Genomic DNA, 22,004 nt, shown 5'->3' with positions numbered 1-22,004 from the left:
GGGAGGCTAATCTCTAAAATTAACCCTGCAAGCTCCCTACAAGCTACCTAATTTAACCCCTTCACTGCTGGGCATAATTCACGTGTGGTGCGCAGCAGCATTTAGCGGCCTTCTAATTACCAAAAAGCGATGCTAAAGCCATTTAAGCCTGCTATTTCTGAACAAAGGGGATCCCAGAGAAGCTTTTACAACAATTCCTGCCATAATAGCACAAGCTGTTTGTAAATAATTTCAGTGAGAAACCGAAAATTGTGAAAAATGTAAAGTTTTTTTTTTTATTTGCTCGCATTTGGCGGTGAAATGGTGGCATAAAATATACCAAAATGGGCCTATATCAATACTTGGGGTTGTCTACTACACTACACTAAAGCTAAAATTAACCCTACAAGCTCCCTACAAGCTCCCTAATTAACCCCTTCACTCCTGGGCATAAAACACGTGTGGTGCGCAGCGGCATTTAGCGGCCTTCTAATTACCAAAAAGCAACCACAAAGCCATATAAGTCTGTTATTTCTGAAAAAGGGGATCCCAGAGAAGCATTTACAACCATTTGTGCCATAATTGCAGAAGTTGTTTGTAAATAATTTCAGTGGGAAACCTAAAGTTTGTGACAAAATTTGTGAAAAAGTGAACTTTTTTTTTTATCGCATTTGGCGGTGAAATGGTGGCAGGAAATATACCAAAATGGGCCTAGATCAATACTTTGGGATGTCTTCTAAAAAAAAATATATACATGTCAAGGGATATTCAGGTATTCCTGACAGATATCAGGGTTCCAAAGTAACTAGCGCTAATTTTGAAAAAAAGTGGTTTGGAAATAGCAAAGTGCTACTTGTATTTATTGCCCCATAAATTGCAAAAAAAGCAAAGAACGTGTAAACATTGGGTATTTCTAAACTCAGGACAAAATTTATAAACTATTTAGCATGGGTGTTGTTTGGTGATTGCAGATGTGTAACAGATTTTGGGGGTCAAATTTAGAAAAAGTGTGTTTTTTTCCATTTTTTCCCTCATATTTTATCATTTTTTTAGTAAATTATAAGATATGATGAAAATAATGGTATCTTTAGAAAGTCCATTTAATGACGAGAAAAATGGTATATAATATGTGTGGGTACAGTAAAAGAGTAAGAGGAAAATTACAGCTAAACGCAAACACTGCAGAAATGTAAAAATAGCCATTGTCATTGAGGGTAAGAAAATTGAAAAATGGTCCGGTCATTAAGGGGTTAATGTGAAGACATTGTGAGTAGTGATGTCACGAACCTAAAATTTTCATTGAATTCAATAGGCAGGCGAACTTTAAAACCTACAAGGACTCTTTCTGGCCACAATAGTGATGGAAAAGTTGTTTCAAGGGTACTAACACCTGGACTGTCGCATGCTGGAGGGGGATCCCTGGCAAAACTCCCATGGAAAATTACATAGTTTATGCAGAGTCTGCTTTTAAGCCATAATGGGCCTAAATCAACTAACATTCCCAAAGTGGCTGTCTCAAAACATCCCGGACAGAAGATAGATTGATAGATAGGATAGATAGATATACATAGATTGATAGTTAGATAGAATCGATAGAAGAGAAATAGATAGATTTGTTAGATATATAATTACCCTAATAAAGTCTAATAATTAAACATGCGTTCTTGGACCCAACTAGCTTGTGTTAATTAGCACTTTTCTTAGCACTTTAATCCCTGTTCCCCCCCCCCTATCGGGGGTGTTCTATATGGCCTGCCTGATTACCCTGAAAAAATATAACAATAAGACATGCGGTCTGGTACCTATTTTAACTAGGTTGTGTTTTAAGTACTACCATTCTTAGCACTTTAATCTCTGTAACTCCCCCTATTTGGTGAGGTCTATACGGCCTGGATGATTACCCATACAAAATATAATAATAAGACATCTGCTCTTGGTCTGCGACCCATGGTAACTATGTTGTGTTAGTTAGTAATGTCCTTCGCATTTTAATAGCTGTTACTCATACTCACCCTATCGGTGGAGGTCTATATGACCTGCATGATTACCCTTACAAAATATAATAACCAAACATATGCTCTGGGACCCATGGTAAGTAGGTTGTGTTAAGTAGTACTGTTCTTTGCAGTTTAATACATGTTACAACACCAAATGGTGGCAGGTCTATCTGGCCTTCATGATTAGCTGCACCCAAACCCAAAAAAAAGCAGAGTGGTCTTAGACTAACACCCATGGCTAACTCGGTTGTTTCAATTAGTACTATTCTTAGCACTTTCATCCCTGTTACGGGTGGTCTACATGGCCATCATGATTAGCCGAACAAAATACTACAATCCAACCTTTGCTCAGTCTTCATAGGCCCTTCATTGGCTGTATTTTGATAGTACAGTTCTTATTATTTTTATAGCTGATACAACACCGAATGGTGGCAGCTCATATGGCCTGCAAGATTAGCCGCACCCAATACAAAAATAAATCCAAGCGGTTTTGGATTAACCCCCATGGCTAACTCTCTTACTGAGGATTCGCCACAAATATTACCCAAAATTTTAATTTTTAATTACTAAGAATACTGTGACAACAAATATGATTGGTGTAAATATCAGGCTGCAAGGCAGGAGGAAAGTGCAATTCACTGGCACCAGCAAACTGAGGATTCGCCACAAATATTACCCAAAATTTAAATTTTTAATTAATAAGAATACTGTGACAACAAATATGATTGGTGTAAATATTTTTCAAGTAGACCTGGCACACAGGCTTGGAAGGCAGTAGAAAAGTGCAATTCTAGGGCACGAGCAAACTGAGGATTAAGATCAACAATCAAGAATTTTTTAATTTTATTTAGTAACTATACTGTGACAACAATTAGGATTGGTGTAAATAGTTGGCAAGACGGCCAGGCACAAAAGGCTGGCAGGCAAGAGGTAGATGCAATTCAAGGACACTAGGAGACTGATTACTGACAGTTAAAACATTGATGATTGACTATTTTGGCAATACTGTTAAAAGAAATAGGATTGCTGGCAATAATTGGCTAGGTGGGCCTGGCACACAGCAGGCTGCAAGACAGGAGGAAAGTGCAATTCACTGGCACCAGCAAACTGAGGATTCGCCACAAATATTACCCAAAATTTTAATTTTTAATTAATAAGAATACTGTGACAACAAATATGATTGGTGTAAATATTTTTCAAGTAGGCCTGGCACACAGGCTTGGAAGGCAGTAGAAAAGTGCAATTCTAGGGCATGAGCAAACTGAGGATTAAGATCAACAATCAAATATTTTTTAATTTTAATTAGTAACTATACTTTGACAACAATTAGGATTGGTGTAAATAGTTGGCAAGACAGCCTGACACAAAAGGCTGGCAGGCAGGAGGTAAATGCAATTCAAGGACACTAGGAGACTGAATATTTGCAGTCCAAAAAATTATGATTTTTATTTTTTTATATACTGTTACAAGAATTATGGCAGATATAAGTCGTGGATGGTAGGTAGGGCAGCAATTTAACACAGTATGCTGTGTAAGTGACAAAAACACAGGCCTGATAGAAAATTAAGTTAGATTACACTAGCAAAATATTTTAAAATTTTAGATTTTAATATTAAAATAATGTTAAGAAGTGCAATACACATATGAGTGGTCGCACTAGCTGGCTGCTACGTAGGGCAGCAATTAACAACAGTATGCTTTGTAAGTCAGATAGACAGTTAGACACAGGCCTGATAGAAAATAAAATTAGATTACACTAGCATAATGATTTAAAGACTTTTTTTTGGCAATTTAAAGAAAAAGGTTAAGCACATAAATATGAGTCGTGGCTGTCTAGCCTTGGAAGGGCAGCTATTAAAAACAGTAGGCTCTGTAAGTCAGATACACACATGCCTGATAGAAAATACTATTAGATTACACTAGAAAAATGATTTAAATTATTTTTTTGGGGGGGAAATTAAAAAAAGGTTAAACACATATGATTCGTGGCTCATAGACTAGGGAGGGCAGCAAGTAAACACAGTAGGCTCTGTATGTAAGCAAAACACACAGGCCTGATAGAAAATTATATTAGATTACACTATCAAACAATTTTAAAAATTTATTTTTTTAAATTTAAATTAAGGTGAAGAAGATATGAGTGCTGGGCGGATGCCTGGCACAGACCAATTAACCAAAAGACTGAAAAAAAATTAGGTATATTAATGCTGAGTGAGCCTGACAGACAGCCCAGCTCTGTGACAGCCTGATAGTAAATGTAATTAGATTAAACTAGCAAAAAAAAATGTTTTCTTTTTTTTAAAATTTAAAATAATGTTATAAACGGATATTAACACTGGTGGCTGGCACAGAGCAATGAACCAGAGTATATGCTGTGTGACACAGGCCTGATAGAAAATGAAAAAAAATTACACTAGCAAAATAATTAAATTTTTTGGTTAGTTAAATTTAAACTAATGTTGTTAGGGAGATATCAGTGGTGGCAGTAATTACAGCAGCATATGCTGTGAGCCTTAAACACACAGCCTGAAAGCCAGGCAAATGCTAATAAAAAAAACAAAAACAAAAAAAAAACGGCACGAAATATAGCCCTAAAAAGGGCTTTTTGGGGTGCTGTGCTTGCAGCAGAGATGAGTGGAGTCCTTCTGGACTGTAAATACACTAGCCTAGCTATGTTTTTCCTATTAATGTCAGGAGCAAAAACACAACACGTCCTCTCATTAAGAAAGCAAGGTCGTTATGAGTCTAAAATGGCGGATTCCGAGTAGCTGGGAGGGTCTGTGAGGGAGTGTCTGATGTTAATTGGCTCTAATGTGTCAGACGGCTGTGACATAAAGGGTCAAAGTTTCCTCAATGATGACACATAGGGGCGGATCGAACATCGCCATGTGTTCGCCCGCAAACGCGAACAAGCTATGTTCGCTGTGAACCGTTCGCGGGCGAACAGTTCGGGATATCACTAATTGTGAGAAATAAATATATATCAAATAACTGTACCCCTATACAGAAGATACTTATTAACTCAAGACTCTCATAAAACATGATGGACTTCGAAATCTTTGTTTAGACTGTTGGGTATAAAAATATCCATAACATGGATCCATTTCATCTCCATGCGGCCCAAGGTATTCTGAATATCGCCCCCTCTCCAATTAGGTTCCACCTTTCTAATACCTAGAAACTGTAAATCTGCAACCTTTCTATTATGCTTGTAATTAAAATGAGCAGAGACCAAGTAATTAAGGAATCCTTTCTCAATATTATATATATGTTCATTAAGTCTAGTTTTTAATAATCTTGAGGTGCGTCCTATATACATTAGGTCACACGAGCAGCGCAACAAGTAAACAACATTCTTTCTGTTGCACGTAATGAACTGATCAATATCATAGCTTTTTTTGCCATCCTTAGAGTAAAATTTATTGGTGATTTTGGGTGCTGATTTCATTTGTTTGCACGCATTGCAGTATTGGCACCTTCTGAATCCCATATGGGAAGGAAGAAGCCAATCCTTGCCCATTTTATCATTTGATTTTATGGAATTATTAGAAAGCTGAAATTTGAGATTAGGGACTTTTCTGAAAATAATATTTGGGCCATTCCCTAAGAGCCCTGACAATCCAGAGTCGAGAGAGAGAGAGAGAGAGAGAGAGAGAGAGAGAGAGGATACCCCAATGTTTTTGTATCATTTTCCCTCAGATCTCTACGTTGTGTGTTATGTTTAAATATAAGCATATTTGCTAAATTATTTTCATATTTATTATTAAACAATATATTTAAGTAATTCCTTCCTATCTAGTTTTGCTCTACAAAACATTTTTTCAAAATTTGGGATTGTTCCCGGTATCTGTCTACATCCTTACAATTTCTCCTAAGGCGAAGGAACTGTCCTTTTCGTATATTATTTAACCAATGTCTTTGATGGTAACTATCTGTATCAATATAATTATTCACATCTATGCTTTTGAAATGATTTTAGCTTTTTAGGATATTATCCTCAATGTATATTTCTAAATCTAAGAATTCCATTTTAACCTTATTATACTTCCAAGGTAGGTCCACTTTGAATTCATTCCCTTTAAGATCTATCATAAAATCTAGCAATTGTGTTTCACTACCTGACCATATCATAAATAGGTAATCTATGTAGCGATGATAGGACACCAGAATAATTTATATATATATATATATATATATATATATATATATATATATATATATATTCTCCCAATCTGCCATATACAGATTGTCATAACTGGGTGCAAATCTGGTGCCCATCACTGTACCCCCTACCTGGAGATAATAATTATTATGAAACCAAAAATATTTGGTCTCAAGGATAAGTTTGATACCTTCTAGAATGAACTCCAATTGTTTTGAATGTAAAGTATCATCCTTCGCCAAGATGTTTCTTACTGAGGCTATACCTAGTTCTTTATCTATAATAGTATATAAAGAAGAGACATCACTTTTTACTAACCACCAGGATTCATTTCATTCTATGTGTTCCAAAACATTTAGTATACTGATTGTATCTTTTAAATATGACTTTTATATTATATTTTTAACATATGTTTGTAGAAATTGATTAATATAAAAACAGAGATTACTAGTAAGGGAGTTGACACCCGACACAATAGGCCAGGTGGAATGTATAGATCTTTATGAATTTTTGGTAGCACATAGAATGTGGGTGTTCTTGGGAATTTTCTTTTTTGTTTAGAATATCATTTTTTAACCTTCTTTCAAATAGTTAACTAATCTATTTATAAATGTCATGATAGGATTAGAAATTAACTTAGTATAAGTATTAGAGTTATTTAACTGTCTATAGCACTCTGTGTCATAATGTTTCTTATCTAGTACTATAGTACCACCGCCCTTATCGGCTGGCTTAATGATGATTTCCTTATTATTTTTGAGTTGGAGAAGTGCTAATTGTTAATTTTTTGATAAATTAGAATTATATTTTGCTTTCAAATTATTAATGTCCAAATGTACTTATTCTAAAAATGTTTCCATAGGGGCCGATTTATATTGTGTTGGGTTAAAGTGTGATTTGTTCTTGACTTCTATATGTTTAGACCTAGTTGGTTCCCGCTGGATACAATATGGTAATAGGACGAATGATTAATGAGTAATCATTCGTCCTATTACCATATCGTATCCAGCGGGTTTACAGAATTACACTATTATGTGTTTTCTCTTATTTTTGAGGACCAATTGAAGATTCAAGTTCCTTTTCTGATTTAGTGTATTTATTTTTTATTTTTCACATTTATTTCAATCTTGTTTCACTTTGTGAATTGTTTGTGCATTTATCTTTATACTTTTTTTCCTTAGACCTTCTTGGGAGATTGTGACCATGGATGCCAGCCTGTTAGGTTGGGGAGCAGTTTGGGGGTCTCTAAGAGCTCAGGGACTTTGCATTCAGGAGGGGTCTGCCCTCCCTATAAATATCCTAGAACTGAGAACAATTCTCAATACTCTATCAGCTTGGCCTCAACTGAGTTTAGTCCGGTTTATCAGATTTCAATTGGACAATATCACTTTGGTGGCATATGTATAAACCACCAAGGAGGAACTCAGAGCTTGTTAGCTATGAAGGAGGTGACTCACATTTTTCAGTGGGTAGAGTCTCACAATTGTCATCTCTCTGTCATTCATATCCCAGGGGTGGACAACTGGGAAGCGGATTATCTGAGTAGGAAGACGTTTCATCTTGAGTCCAAAGTCCCTGAGCTCTTAGAGACCCCCAAACTGCTCCCCAGCCTAACAGGCATTTCATCCAGGGGAATGCGCTCTCCATCCGCAAGTTTTCTCGATGTTAACCCTCAAGTGGGGAGTTCCAAAACTGGATCTGATGGCATCTCGTCTAAATGCCAAGCTTCCAAGATACGGAGCAAGATCAAGAGATCCTCAAGCAGATCTGGGAAAAGCCCTGGCAGTGCCATGGGTTTTCGGTCTAATTTATCTGTTTACTCCGGTTGCCCTCCTTCCTCGGGTGATAGCTCATATCAAACAGGAGTAGGATTCGGTGATTCTAATAACTCCAGCATGGCCCCGCAGAACTTGGTTTGGGGACCTAGTGAGGATGTTGTAATTTCCCCCGGGGAAATTGCCTCTGAGGAAGGATCTTCTACTTCATGGTCCCTTCCTCCATCCGAACTTAGTCTCTTTGAAGCTGACTGCTTGGAGATTGAACGCTAAGTCTTGTCCAGATGAGGTTTTCTGTGAAAGTTATTGAGACTATGATTCAGGCTCGTAAGCCTGTTACTCAAAAGATTTATTATAAGGTATGGCGTAAATACCTTTATTGGTGGGGATCTAGGTTTTTTTTTCTTGGAGTCAGATGAGAATTCCCCGTATTCTGTCCTTTCTTCAGGAGGGCCTGGAGAAGGGTTTTTTAGTCAGTACCATAAAGGGTCAGATTTCGGTTCTGTGGATTCTTCTGCAGAAGCATCTGGCAATTTTGCCAGATGTTCAATCTTTGGTCCAGGCTTTGGTTAGAATCAGGCCTGCGTTTAGGTCAATTGCTCCTCCTTGGAGTCTTAATCTGGTTCTTAAAGTTCTGCAGCAGGCTCCATTTGAGCCTATGCATTCTGTTGATATCGAGTTATTGTCCTGGAAGGTTTTGTTTCTGCTGGCAATTTCCTCTGCCCATAGAGTTTCTGAGCTTTCGGCTCTACAGTGGAAGTCTCCTTTTTCATGTGGATAAGGTGGTTCTCCATACTAAATTAGGATTTCTACCTAAGGTGGTCTAGGAACGCAATATTAACCAAGAAATTGTTGTTCCTTCATTTTGTCCTAATCCATCCTCTAAGAAGGAGCAGTTATTGCACAATCTGGATGCTTTGCATGATTTAAGGTTCTATTTACAGGCTACAAAAGATTTTCATCAATCTTCTGCTCTTTTTGTTGTCTTTTCTGGTAAATGGAGAAGTCAGAAGGCCACTTCTTCTACTCTCTCCTTCTGGTTGGGAAGTGTTATTCTATTGGTTTTTGAGACAACTGGACAGCAGCCTCCAAAGAAAATTATGGCTTACTCCACTAGGGCTGTTGTTTCCTCTTGGGCCTTTAAAAAGGATGCTTCTATGGAACAGATTTGCAAGTTGGCCAATTGGTCATTATTGCATACTTTTTCCAAATTTGATGTTTTTGCCTCAGTTGCGGCTTCTTTTGGAAGGAAAGCGGTGGTGCCTTCTGTTTAGGTTTGCCTGTCTTGTGTATCCCTCCCTTCCATTCTGTTTACTCTATCGTTTGTATTGGTTCCCACTAGTAATTGAATGGATTTGTGGAATCTCCATACCATTGGAAAGAAAACATAATTTATACTTACCTGATAAATTATTTTCTTTCCTGGCATGGAGAGTCCATGACCCACCCTTTTTTTAAGATGGCTTTTTGTCATTTTTGTAAACCTCAGGCACCTTATACACTTTATGTCTTCTTCTCTTTGCATAATTCCTCGGCTGAATGACTGGGGATTGTGGGTGATGGGAGGATACTTGAAGGTGTGTGTTCAGTGCCTCCACCTACTGGCCAGGAGTTCAATTCCCACTAGTAATTGAATGGATTCGTGGACTCTCCATGCCAGGAAAGAAAATAATTTATCAGGTAAGTATAAATTATGTTTTTTTTAAATTGAAGCAAACATAAAAAGAAACAGTGTGTATTAAAAAAACAGCAAGAGAGGTTACTTGTTTTCTTGCTAAATGAGCATTTAGTGTAATCACTGATATGCTGATGACTTAAGTTCCATTCTGTCTCTTCTGAGCATGGGCAAACTGGTCCCTGTTTATCTAGCATTCACTGAATAGTAAACCCCACTCATGTTACTTTAGAAGATTTATGACATCAAGCTAGATATAACTTCCTTTAGAGACCCCAGCCTCCTTGTAGGGCCGTGACAAGAAGTAATGGACCCTGCACAAGTGAAGTTGAAAAAAATAAAATAAAAGGTAAAATCCCTTTAAAATGCAAATCCTAATTTTTGCAATGATTTATTTTAAGTATAACCCAACATTTTATTTTTTTATTTTTTTATTATAACAATGAAACTATAATTGCTGCAAATAAAACCTTGAATTATGATGGAAGCCCAGAGGTGGAGTGCCAACCAATTAGCTAAGAGTGCTATCTAGACACTTCTACCATAGGCTTGCCACCCCTGCACTAGGAGCATCAGTTCATGCAGGTAGCTGTGGCTGCTGTCCTGCACACCTTTTCATTTTCTTGTGCATGTAATACATTTGTATTCAATTTGTATAAAATTTGTATTTGTACTGCTGCAGTCCAATGTTTCATTATGTATGTCACGGATACCGGCCTGCAGGTGTTAAACTCCTACCCTCCTACTTCTACCCCCCCCTCTTGTTTCTCAGCAGTTTTAGGCTCCTCTGAACAACCGCTATCTCCCAGAGCTTTGGTTTCCCTTGTTTTCATCTGTCATCCAGCACCCTCCGGGCACCTTTACCTCTGGCCACCTCAGAGGCCCCTTGTCACAGAGCTCCACTCTCTTGGGGATTGGAACCCCTTGGGGAGGGCAAGAGAGGGGCCAGTTGCCGGAGGTGAGCTTCAGTGAGAACCGAAGTTTCTGAGCCCTATTCAGCAGACCGCCCTTCAGCTGGCTGGCCCCATGGAGCAACCGGCCAGCCGCATCAGCTCAGAAGTGCTGCCGCTCCCCTGGAATCACCCAGAAAGCACCATCTCTATACCGCTGGACACTGGGGGTCCTTGGACATTATGGAGGCGCCAACCTGTCTGGAGGGGTGGGAATGGCATGAGAATTGATGGACTGATAAGACTCTTATCAAGATCAGTTTTTCTATAAATGTTGTGTGTTTTTACCAATAAAGGGTACTTTGTATTTTCACCTAAATGCTAGTCTTTCTAGTTATTTGGGTGGGCTCTGCTAGAATCACTTTCTCTGCTACATAGCGGCAGGTTCTAGATATCAGGAGGATCCATTGACGGAGCTACCCAGTCGGGGTAGCTGGAATCCATTACAGTGGTGGCAGCGGTGGGATGCTTCTGATTACCTGGAACATCCAAACCACCACCTAAAATCCTTGCCAGATGGAAAAATATAAAGGGCTCCAGAAGGACGAACTGCAGAGCTTACTGCAAGCCAGAGGAGGAATAGCTGGTTCCAAGACAAAGGCTGCACTCGTAGCCGAGCTAATGGAAGGTGATCAGGCTAACAAGCCGGCGGGTGGGTCAGATGACGACCAAGGCAGTAGCTGGCCCAGTACTGCCTCCACCCCAGAGACTACCATATCAGGTCTCCAGAGACAGATCCAGTGGCGACTGGACCTTTATGGATCATACCCCCCTGAGGAGATTGCTACTCGGGTCGTTGCCAACACCACTAAGGTACATTTGATGGCGCTACAGAAGTCTATGGGGGGAGTTGTGCCAGATCCCCTGGCTTCTCTGACCCGACCCAAAAAGCTACCCAATGCTGTCTTCCGGGCTTTCCAGGATTATGGGGTGGAGGAGATCAACCGCTTCCTTCAGCTTTTTGAGACACAATGTCGGTTGCAGGAGATTTGCCAAAGACCAAGTCAATTACAATCGGGTAAGGGAACACATCCATGCCCGCTATGGAGCTTCAGAGACAAGAGGGGCAACCATACACTAAGTTTGCCCACCAGTTAACCCAGTCCCTGGACTCTTAGATCACTGATTGCTATATAACCACTCTGGCTGAAGTGGTACAGCTCATTCTTCTGGAGAAGTTTTACAAAAATGGTTTGGCAGAGATATGGGACTGGGTAAATGACAAAAGACCCATCACAGTGGACCAAGCAGCCACCCTGGCTGACCAGTACATAGAAGCCTGGCGCCAGGCTGCCCCAGGACCCCAGCCCTTAAGTCACTCTGCTTCCACCCCTGCATGACCCCCAACAGCTCCTTGGCAGCCCCAGGCCTGGTCAGCTCCTGTCTTCCCAGCCAGCTTTCCCCGGGGGTGCTATGGGTGTGGGCACCCCGGCCACTTCAAACAAAACTGTCCAGCGCAAAAAAGAAACTCTCCAGCACCACAGCCTAGGAACCCCTCCCTGGCTCAGTGGGGTGGCCAGGACCTACCAAGCCGCTGCCCACTTCATGTATGCTGCAGGTCCTGCCAACTATGGGGAATGGCCAGATGAAGTTGTTGGCATCCTGCATGAGGTTAGCCTTGTAACCAAAGACAATCACCAGCACCATTGGCAGGACGTCTGGGTCAATGGGAAGGCGGCCCAGGGATTTAGGGACACTGGAGCCACTGTCTCCCTGATCCAACCCCACCTAGTCCCCACCTCCGGCTGAACAGGGAGAACCCTTGCTGTCAGGGTAGCTGGAGATACCATCCTGGAGGTCCCCACAGCCTGGATACACTTGAACTGGAAAGCCAGCTCCTGTGATGTGAAGGTGGGTGTTATGTAGCGACTCCCTGACGAGATCCTATTGGGGAATGACCTTGTCCACCTTGCTTCAGCCTTCATGGGGAATACCTCCCCAGATACCTGCCCAGGGACCACCCGCCAGAAGGCCAGACATCATGCCATCACACTGATTCCGGGGGGGCCCAGGTGAGACATTCTGCTCTGACTCCTACTGCCGCACACTCCTAATGCCACTCGGACCTTTGTGGCACGAATCCTGCGCCTATGTAAGTTTCACTACAATGATCTGTCACTGTCCAAGTATAGGTGTTACTTTGTGTGCTCCTAGGTGTGACAGATCGTTGTATTAATTTGCCTATTTGTGTATGATTCCTGCCTGTCTGACTACTCTGCCTGCTATACCCCTTAATTAATGATCTGATATACTGCTGCTGAACCCTGCCTGTCTGAATACTCTGCTTATTAAGCCCTGTAGTTCTAGATTGCCTGTTTGTTGCTGAAGCCTGCCTGTCTGACCATTCTAGTGGTGTACCCCTGGACTGCTTTACTGTTGCCAAATCCTGCCTCCTTGACTATTCTAGTGGTGTGCCCTTGGACTGCTTTACTGTTGCCAGATCCTGCCTGCCTGCCTGACCATTCTAGTGGTTTGTCCTTGGACTGTTCTGCCTTTGCCGCTGGGGACTGTCCTGCCTGTGGTTAGTGCTGCCTTCCTCATCTTACTAACTTTCTCTGCTCTGGAATATTCCTTATCATTCTGGCTTAACTCTGGGATAACAAGACTACTGGCCGAGTTTTGGTCTGATAGAGTATCCCACGAGAATTACAGCAGCTGCTTAGGATGTCCTCGGCCACTCACAACAACTGGAAAAGATTCTTGCTGCACCTCCTCTTTGTATACAGAGAGGTGCCCCAGGAATTCACAGGCTTCTCTCCCTTTGAATTAGTGTATGGCCGGAAGATAAGGGGACCCCTTGACTTAGTAAGAGCCCACGGGGAAGGGACTACGGGGGGGGGGGGAAACACTTTGTTGTGGAGTACATTCTCAAACTCAGGGACTGACTGACTGAGTGCCCAGCATAAACAAAAGAGGTGGTACGACCGGAATGCTCGTACCCGCACCCTGTCAGTAGGACAGAAGGTCCTCATCCAGAAGCCTGTCAAAACAGATAAGCTACAGGCCTCCTGGCAAGGACCCTGCCACCTACCTGGTAGCCAAATGCTCAGATGACCGTGTCCACCGGACCATTCATGTGAACATGTTGAAGGCATATGTAGAAAGGGCCAAGGATGTGGTTGCTATCTGTGCTCTGGCGATGGAGGACTTTGAGAGTCTTCCAATGCTGGAACTCCCCAGACCTACTGACACCCCTCAAGGAGTGGCCGACATACCCCCAGACGAGGGGTTATGGACTGAGCAGAGAAAGCAAGTCTGGTAACTCCTGGAAAAGAGACAAGATATGTTCTCTACTGTCCCTAGGTACACCACAATGGCCATACAGCAAGTGGAGACCACAGGACAGGGTCCCCGGCAACAGGCAGCCTACAAGATCACAGAGGCAGTCAGGGACAGCATGCACCATGAGCTATGGGGAATATTGAACCTAGGTGTCGTTGAACCGCCCAACAGCCCCTGGGCCTCCCCAGTGGTTCTGGTACCCAAAAAGGATAGAACTACCCAGTTCTGCATTGACTACCATAAGCTAAATGACAGAACCACCACTGATGACTACCCTATGCCCCGAGTCGATGACCTATTAGACAGAATCACCCGTGGACATTTCCTGACCACCCTCGACCTCTGCAAGGGATATTGGTAGATCCCTCTAGACCCTGAGTCTATCTCCAAGTCTGTCTTCATCACCCCCTTCGGCCTCTACCAGTTCAAGATCATGCCGTTAAGAATGAAGAATGTTCCAGCCACCTTCCAAAGGATGGTGGATTGCCTTCTGGATGGCCTCCAGGACTATGCCTGTGCATACCTGGATGACATCACTATCTATAACGACACCTGGGAGGACTATCTGACCCACCTAGGCATCCTTTTTTGTCTCCTCAGAGCTGCTGGACTGACCCTGAAACCTAAAAAGTGTACCATCTGGCGCTCGGAGGTCCAGTATCTGGGCCACTGAGTGGGCTTCAGAAAGCAGCAGCCAGAACTGGCTAAGGTTGAGGCAGTGGTCAACTGGCTTTTCTAGGGACCGCAGGTTACTACGGGAAATTTGTCTCCAATTACAGTGCCCTAGCTAAACCTCTGATGGACCTGACCCATAAGCAACTACCCGGACAGGTCCAGTGGTCCCCCGAATGTGAAACTGCCTTCCAGAGCCTTAAGTCTGCCTTAATCTTGGCTCCAGTACTGGCTGATCCTAACCCCACCAAATGTTTTTCTTTCCACACAGATACCTTCATGTTCGGTTTGGGAGCAGTATTAAACCAGACAGATGAAGAGGGGCAGGACCACCCCATAGCCTACATTAGTAGAAAACTGTTGCCCAGAGAGGTAGGCTACACGGCGGTGGAGAAGGAGTGTCTGGCCCTGGTATGGGCCCTGAAGAAGCTACAACCCTACCTCTATGGGAGACCCTTCACCATCCTCACAGACCACAACCCCCTTGTATGGCTTAATAGAGTTTCCAGAGACAATGGAAGATTGCTGACATGGAATTTAGCCCTGCAGCCATTTAACTTTGACATTTAGTACCGACTGGAAAATAACAAATGGAACACTGATGGACTCTTGTTTCTCAGTGGTTTTTGGCTCCTCAGAGCAACCACCATTTCCTAGAGCTTTGGTTTCCCTTCTTTTCATCTGTCAACCTGATCTTGAAAGAGCTGGTCTCTGACCGACCTATCCCTCTCCAGCCAACCGGGCTCCTGGAACTACAGACCGTCCAATGCATCCAGCACCCTCCGGGCACCTTTACCTCCGGCCGCCTCAGAGGCCCCTTGTCCCAGAGCTCTGCTCTCTTGGGGATTGGAACCCCTTGGGGAGGGCAAGAGATGGGCCAGTTGCCAGAGGTGAGCTTCAGTGAGAACCAGGGTTTCTGAGCCCTATTCAGCAGACCACCCTTTGGCTGGCCGGCCCCATGGAACTGCCGGCTGGCTGCATCAGCTTGGATCCCCGGTCTCTTTTAACCCAGGTCGCTCAGCGGTCTTTTGCCACAGAGCTCCAGTCTTTTGGAAAATAGTTCCCAATGGGAAGGGCAAGAGACATGGTGATTGCTGGACAGGAACTCCCTTGGGATCCGGGGGTTCCCCACCCCCTCCCTCCAACCCCGCTTTCCCAGAAGCCTTCCTGGTGTTTATAACTTTCGAGCCACGCCATGGGTCAAGGTGCTTTTTGGAATGTAACAGCTTGAGACACAGGGCTTTCCAACGACTCCCTGGAAGTTCTGCCGCTCCCCTGGATCACCCCAAATGCACCATCTCTATAACGCTGGACACTGGGGGTCCTTGGATATTATGGAGGTGCCAGACTGTCTGGAGGGGTAGGAATGGCGGGAGATGTGAGGGACTGATAAGGCTCTTATCAAGATCAGTTTTTGTATAAATGTTGTGTGTTTTTAGCAATAAAGGGAACTTTGTGTTTTACCTGAATGCTAGTCTGTCTAGTTATTTATTTATTTGGGTGGGATCTGCTAGAATCACTTTCTCTGCTACATAGCGGCAGGTTCCAGATATCGGGAGGATCCACTGACGGAGCTACCCAGTCGGGGTAGCCGGAATCCGTCACAATGTATATTATAAAACATAATCTTCGTAAATTGATTTCTGTGTATGCAAAAATATTAATTGCATTGTAATCTAGTTCTCAAATAAATAACAATAACATTATTAGTGTATAAAGCAGAAGTTCAAACAATTATAGTCAAATTAGGCCTACTTATCAATTGATAAACTATAGCGGATCACATTTTTTAACAGTTACTATTACCTGTTTCTTAATAGTGTCACATAATTCTTGTATCAGGCTGTTAGATTTGTTTAGAATATCATATTATATGTTATTTTATATAAAATTTATATTTTACCAGGCAAAACCTAGTTAGTCCGTTAAGCAAAGAATCACTCAAATAGAATTGAATATGTTGCAAAAAATATTAAGAAAACAATCCTAAGTAATGGAATGGTCACCCACTACAAGCTGTCTCAATATAGGTCCTAACAATGAGAAATCTGCTTTGTGGGCTGAATAATTCCTACTTCTCTCATTAAAATAAAAATAAGACTTCCCAACTTCCTAAGACACTAGCAAGAAAACTTCAGCTTGTTTAATTAAACCAATAAAATATGTCAGTCTTCATATGTGGGTGTGTGTACTATATTTTGTGCATATATTAGCAGCACTCCCAGCTATAATCAAACACTATGGGGCCGAATTATCAAGCTCTGAATGGAGCTTGATGCCCCTTGTTTCCGCGGAACCTTCAGAGCTGCTCCATAATTTGTCGCCCTGCTCTGAGGCGGCAGACAGAAATCAACCCAATTGAATATGATCGGGTTGATTAACACCCCCTGCTAGCGACTGATTGGCCGTAATTCTGCAGGGGGCAGTATTGCACAAGCAGTTCTGGTGAACTGCTTGTGCAATGATAAATGCCGACAGCATATGCTACATCATATCATGTCTGCTCGCACTTTGATAAATATGCGTCTATGAATGTATTTAAAATAGGAAGTCTTCAATTGGTTTAAGCACCCCACCAAGGCTCAAATTTGTTTTAGTCTAGACACCTTGTGAGCTGATATCTGGCTAAGTATTGTCTTACAGTGCAGTATACAGACAATTATTTGCAAAATGTTGGACTTTTCTATACACAGATATGTTCTTGTTTAGATGTGCACTAATGCCCTTATTTTATATAAAAAAATATGGATGTTCAGGAATTAAAACAGACATAATCAGACACAGTGGATGATTCCAATCTTTCTGATATTAGCTCTGGATAACGTGGTTTTGGTTTAGGCTGGTATTGGAAGTGTGTTTTTCGAGTGATTACAATCTAAAATGAATGAGGCCACCAAATGCCCATAGCAGTAAACTAGTTTTCAATAGAAAAGTTCCCGAAAATTTGTTTTCGGTTGTTAAGTATTAGTTATCAGGATCGAAAATTACATATACAATGTTCCTTTTATACCTCTTATGGTTTTCCTGCAAACAATATGAATGTGATTTGTATATAGGAATGTTGGGAATACAATATGTTTGCTTAATGATAATATTGACACTTTTAATATTTTAAAACTATTGTTCTATTTCAATATTCCTAGTTACTGATTGTAAAAGCACATTTTTGTCAAGGTATACATCAGAAATCAAGAAGAACACTATGGACTCCATTTAAGAATGTGCAACCCGAGCATGCCTGCAGCTAATAGTTAAAAAGCAGTGGTCATCAGACTGATGCATCTTAACCTACTATGCCGACCATTAAGTGACATTTCTCTAACCACCCAAACTTCTCCAATCGGGGTCATTGACAGCCCCTGCTTGTGCTCAATTGACTGCACTTGAGGCAGTGTATTGCTGCCTACTAGATCATAAATGCACAATCTTGTTTGAAATCCTGGTCACAAACACGGTTCCTTTTGAAATCACAGTCACAAAGGCACAGTCCCATTTGAAATCCCATTAATAAAGATGACTTTATGAAAGCAACAGTCACAACAATTTGAGTGTGATTTAGAAACAAACATTTACAGAACACAATTGCTACACACCATTTCTAGATGTTGGGTGTCTTCCGTTTTCCCTTTGTACCTTTTCCTGCAGATCCCATTAACTGTACAGATTATCATGTATTAAATTTACATATACATTAGAGATGTGCATTCATTTTTAAACGAATGCACATTCATCACGAAAATTTTAACAAAATGAAAATCAGAATGAATGTACCAACGAAAATAAAGAAAACAAAAAAAAACTGAGGAAAAGCGAATAAGAGTAAGTATTGTAGCTACAGGTGTAAATGTTGAATGAAAATTCAGTTTTCATTTTGTTTTAAACTAAATGAATACCGAATAGTGCAGCCACTGAATATTCAGGGAAATTAATTTCCCTCGATATTCTGAACAATAATTTTGTTCGAAACAAAATTTTCTTGGCTGCACATGTCTAATACATATGTAAATTTGTTTTCTGCCCACTGCAGATAAACTATACAATAGCTTTGAATCGAGTTTTAGTGAATCTAGACCATTTATGCAAATATAATACCTCTAAAATGTAAGCTGTGACCATTTTAGGGTGTCTTGCACACGTGCAACATAATATAATTTTTCCAAATAGTCAGGGAATACTTGCACATATGTCAAAAGGTCAGTTTAAAACTTTATCAAAATCACTTTGGTGTCAAATTTGAAAAGTGTAAAAAGGTATGGAAAACCTGTATGGAGAAATGGATTATAATCACAAAAAAATTTGGCTCTCAAACACAGAGAAACAGCTAAATGGATGATAGATTGTGATTGACCCCATAATCCCCAGTATGCAGTTGGTAAAAACAATAAAAAAGCAGACTTGAGAACTTTAATTTAGCAAGGTTTTTTCTAAAAGATTGAAAAAGGCTGCTTTGTTTGAATAACCCTGACATGAATCTATGTCCCTTATAGACAGGGCCGGTGCTAGACTATTTTGCACCCTAGTCAAGACCAGCTACTTGCACTCCCCCACCAAAAAACCTCCCCCCTCCCCTGCATATGAGCAGACTCATTATACGAACAGAAGCAGTTTAACGTCTGTGTATCAGTATACATCTAAAATTTTGGGGCATGGTTAGGAGTCTGAAAATCAGCACAATGCTATCTAAAAATAGGCAAAACTATACCTTTTTACAAAAACACAACTAGATGGGCTATATACAGCAAATGGATCATCTACAACATATTTATGCAAAGGAAAATCTAGTGTACAATGTCCCTTTAACATAATGATTAATCATGTGGAGTAAATAAATATTTGTATACATGTTTTTGGTCAGGGTTTTCAAAGCCTTGCTGTATAAATGTATGAGAGAGAAACAAAGAGAGAGAGAAAGAGAGATAAAGAAAGAGAGAGAGGGGGGGGGGGGGGAGAGACAAAGAAGGAGAGAGAGACAGAGAGGGAGAGACAGAGAGGGGAAGAAGAGAGAGAGATGGGGGCGAGAAGAGACACAGAGAGAGAGAGACAGAGAGGGGGAGAAATGACAGAGAGAGAGAGAGACAGAGAGGGGAGAAGAGAGAGAGACAGGGGGAGAAGAGAAAGAGGGGGAGAATAGAGAGAGGGGGAAAAGAGAGAGACAGAGAGGGGGAGAAGAGAGAGAGAGGGACAGAGAGAGACACACATAGGGGAGAGAGAGACACAGAGAGGAGAGAGAGACAGAGCAGGGGTAGAGAGAGACAGAGAGGGGGTAGAGAGAGACAGAGAGGGGGTAGAGAGAAACAGAGAGGAGGGTAGAGAGAAACAGAGAGGGGCAGAGAGAGACAGACAGGTGGGAGAGAGAGAGAGACACAGAGTGGGAGAGAGAGACAGAGAGGGGGAGAGAGAGATAGAGAGGGGGGAGAGAGACAGAGAGGGGAGAGAGAGACAGACAGAGGGGAGGAAGAGAGACAGACAGAGGGGGGAGAGAGACAGACAGAGGGGCAAAGAGACAGACAGAGGGGGGGAGAGGGGGAAAGATAGAACAGATGGGGAGAGAGAAAGACAGATGTAGTATATACGCATGGAATATACTGCAATAGTCTGCTTCCCCAAATCACATATTCATGTAATATAAAGCTGCTGATAATCAGATCTATTTTATTTGTTTGTGAAGTCTTCAAATGCCCTATAAAAAATGCTTGGTATATTCAAAATGCTTGTTTAAGTTAGGTGCTGCATCAGCCCATTTTACACTAAAAGGGTTAATACTTAAACAGGGGTTCTGAATAAAAGTGCACCCTATTGCTTCATAAAACCCAGCAATTTTGATGTTACAGAGTCCGTCCATAGTACTTCACACATCTACAGCTCTGTCCGTTGTCTTACCTTGTTTGTGTGTCTTGAAAGTCGCATAAGTGTGATCATCCTCTCTGCTGTCTCATATCACTGCAGGCTGCAGCCACACAAGTCACCGGGATGCCCGTGTGCAGTGACAGACTGCATATCCCCACCAGCACTCAGCTGCACACCCGAATCTTGCCGCTCTTTTACTGAGCTTGGCGCCAGGGAGTGATGTCATCACCCTGTGCTGCTTAAGGTGGTAACTCAGGGATAGTGGCTGCCTTAAAGTGGATTGGATACACAATCCATAGATATTGGCAGCACCCAGTTTAACAATTTCACTTACTTTTTTTTCAGCCCACTCCAGACCTGCCGGCTGCTGACTATGCTGACATAGTTGTAGCAGGCTGCAATTTGGGGAACCCGGGTCGTGGCCGGCTGCACCCTAGGCGGCAGTGCGCACTAGGCTGCTGCCTAGATTGCCTAGTGGGAGTACCGGCCCTGCTTATAGATAAGGTATTTTGATGTCTAATAAAACATAGAGACAATGATGCATTTACTTAATAGGTAGGTAAGCAAAGTAGGTAAGCAAAATAAGAGAATGTATTAGTAAAAACACTAATATGTCAAATAGTATTTAGTTGTAACAATTAATATATAATTATTTTTTTTTTTCAAAAGAAAATAGAAAAATACATTTCAGAATAGCACGCCATAATCTCAAAGCAATATACTTTGAAAGAAAAAAATATAATATACAAGATTTAGGACAAGATTACAAGTCGTGCGGCAAATTAGTTGTGAAAATACCTCGCACATTATGGCTTGTTCTCATTTGGGTTTGCGCAGGTATTACAAGTTGCAAAATAACTTATTTTGCGTGCTCATTAAGCCGTGTATTCCAAACAGCCAAATCGCGTGCGCTTTCACATATTCCCCATAGAAGTCAATGGAGAAGAAAAGAAACCCCCCCCCCCCCCCCACTAAAACCCTAATCTGTTATGCAATCCCCATGATGTATTTTCCTTGAAAAGTGTTTCATATTTGAAAATGTTTTTATAACGGAATATGTTCTATTTATTTATAATTAAATATTTCTCTATATATGTGATGATTTTTTTATCAGATATATCTATTTATAGCGAGATATGTATATGAATATATATATGTCTAGATATCTCAAGATCTGTATGCGAATACCTTTTTGAAAATCGTTCTGAGATATTGTTTAATGTGAATAAGATTGTAATGTAAAATCTTTTCATTATCTCCATAGTAAAATATATCTCTATAGATATAAATCCGTTTCCCTATGAATGTGTATGTATGTCAATGTAAAATCCCTTTGTCTGCTTAAATAATTTTTATTAGACAGTGTTAATATGAGTTTAACTGTACTTTGTAATGTATTTTTGAAGTGTTTAGTGAAACTTTTGTGTTGCAGAAAACTGTTAACCACAGCTCTTCGAGCGCGGAAAGGATTGTTGCGTAAAAGGTGCAATCACGATTTTTCAAGACTTGAAATAGCTGTGCAATGGAAATTGATTGCAAAAAGACCATATCGCGCAGAAAACTCATAACGCGCAACTTGTAATCTTGCTCTTAGGGAAATATTAATTACCGGAGGTACAGTGAATTCTGAACGTAATCCAGATCCTATAAAAAATACATAATAAG

Source organism: Bombina bombina, chromosome 3 (assembly GCF_027579735.1).
Source record: "Bombina bombina isolate aBomBom1 chromosome 3, aBomBom1.pri, whole genome shotgun sequence".
Classification (NCBI taxonomy): Eukaryota; Metazoa; Chordata; class Amphibia; order Anura; family Bombinatoridae; genus Bombina; species Bombina bombina.
This window is presented reverse-complemented; position numbering follows the sequence as displayed.